This window comes from Tupaia chinensis, unplaced genomic scaffold (genome assembly GCF_000334495.1).
Source record: "Tupaia chinensis unplaced genomic scaffold, TupChi_1.0 Scaffold000270_1, whole genome shotgun sequence".
NCBI classification, from domain to species: domain Eukaryota; kingdom Metazoa; phylum Chordata; class Mammalia; order Scandentia; family Tupaiidae; genus Tupaia; species Tupaia belangeri.
In genome coordinates this window covers 4,414,322-4,416,832 of record NW_006159750.1, presented here as the reverse complement: position 1 = coordinate 4,416,832, position 2,511 = coordinate 4,414,322, and positions in this window count along the sequence as shown.

Below are 2,511 nucleotides of genomic sequence, written 5' to 3'. Positions count from 1 at the left end.
CACCGCCCCCGCCCCAGCCCCAGTGCCTCCCGGCCCGGGGCGCCCCCAGCGGCCGCGGCCTGCAGCGCACCGCCGGGCGGAAGCGGGAAGGCGGGCGCTCTGCTGGGGGAAACTAACCCGCAACAGCAGTCAGCGCGTCACGCCTCTCGGGGGTTAAAAAGAGACAAACCCAACCCAAAACGCTTCCTTCTACAGCTTCCTCTCCGCCTTTCGTTTCATTGTGCGCACTGCTTTCTTTCTTCCCTCCCCCTCTTGCTATTTCTTTTTCTTAGGTTTGCGTGTCATGGGTTAATAGGAGCAATCAGAATTTCCACGACTTCGTTTTTGGTCAAATTCAAATCCAAACATTAAAATTTCCTATAGATACTTTGTATTCATGAGGCCTCCAATACGAAATGAAGGTGCGGTAGGAAAAAGGGAAGGAATTAAGATGTATTGAGAGCATACCAAGTGCCCAGGCACTGTACCAGACAGGCATTTTTTCTTGTTTTATGCCTTCTATAATTCTTGTCACCAGGATAGAAGACAAAAGTACAGAAGAGATTAATATAATACCTTCTCTTTTCCAATGTGTCCATAGTGAGAACTGATGCCTAAAATCAGATTCTGCAGGACAGGTTTAAAAAGAAAAAGAAGGACAAAACAACAATAGCAAAACAAAAAAACAACTCCCCACCATGGCCTAGTGGTTAAAGGAGTTGGATTACACGTGCACGACTAAGTAGTTACAATCCCACTCTGATGGCTTGTAAAACTTGCTGAGTGTGGACTCAGCAGGTGGCCTGGTGGTTAAAGATGCTGGTCTCCCACATGGCTGACCATGGTTTAAGCCTCCAACCTGATGGCTTCCTTTCTCGTTCTATCTCTGGTCAAATTAGAAAATAATAATAAAGTTAAAATAATTCTTTAAAAACAAGTAAACAAAGATGCTGAGTATGTATGTGTGCCTCAAATTCTGATAGGATATAGAAGTAGAGAAAGAGGGATTGTGGACTGACCATGACCAACTGGGCATGATTACCCCTGCTGCCACCCCGCCCCCACTTACACCAGGCTCAGCACCTCTGCCAGTACACCTACCCACTGGCTTCAAAACAAAACAAAAAATCCCCCAAAACCCCCAAAACTCCCTAGATAAATAGGAATTACCTGCCTTTTATACGTGTGTATCTATTGTTATATGTTGTTGACTTGGCTTTTGTTTTTAAACTGAGTGATTGTCCTTTTAACTGAAAGAATCTCTCGCAGTAATCTCTAGAAGAGTATAATTAAAAATATTTTCCCAGTTCACTTATTTACTCATTTACATAAAGTGTATTTTTAATTGCCTAAAATATCATTGACCAGACCCAGCGATCAAAGAACAATGACCACCCTCAAGAATTTTGCAGAATAGCAAGGGAGACATGTTGGGATCAGCAACAAGCTATGCAGAACTCAGAGGAGGAAGCAATGAATTGGAGTTAACCAGTTTTCTTTTTTCTTTTAAAATTTATTTATTTAACTTTATTTATTATTATTATTTTCCAGTTTGATCAGACAGACAGAGAGGGGGGGGGGAGAGAGAGGGAAAGTGAGAAAGCAAGCCACCAGGTTCAGGACTCGAACCACGGTTGGCCATGTGGGAGTCCAGTGCCCTTAACCATCATGCCACCTGCTGGCCCCCGAGTTAACCAGTTTTCTGAACTTCAAAGAAAGAATAGGATTTGAGACAAAGTAGTGGGAGGCATTTCAGGTAGATGAAATAGGAGAAATAAAGATCCAGAAGCAGGGTTTGAAGTTTCAAAGCTTGTCACCCTGCAGGACAGAGTTAGGCAACACTGAGGTTTGTAGCTTGTGCAGGTGGGTGGATGGTGGTGACCCCACTGACTGAACTTTGGAAGCAGGAGGGCAGTTTGGGAATGGAAGAGATAGAGTCTTTATCTTAGCTGTCTGCAGGAGAGGAGCAGCCTTAGCTGATGTGAAAGTTTCAGGTTGAAATATGCTCTTGTTGAGACCAGCAGTTGGTATAATGGCTGTGTTGCTGGACTCCCATGTAGTCAACCAGCGTTCAAGTCCCAGACCTGGTGGCTTAAACTCATGCCAGGCACATTTGCATGCGTGCTCAAGATCCTGAGAGGAGAATGGAGAAGGGAGTGCGGTGTGGTCATCCCCCCTGGGGGGTGATTTCTCGCTTTCTGTCTGTCTCTGTCTTTCTGGCGATTGCACATGCCCTATAGCAAAAACCTCTCAAAAAAAAAATATATATATAAATATGCTCTTGTGAATTATAGTAGTCGCTAGGCACCAAAGCCCAAAATGTGGGTAAGAATGAGTTACTCTGGAGAATATATTAAGTGGGTAGATGGAGGGAGAGGAGATAGCGAAGGCACTTGAGAATAAACAGAGAAGAAGCCAATTTCACATTAACATTCGATAAGATCTACTGTGTCAGTTAATAAGACAGATAGGGATTTATAAATGAATAGAGGAAAACATAGATATGCAAACTGATCATTAAAATTTAGAGAG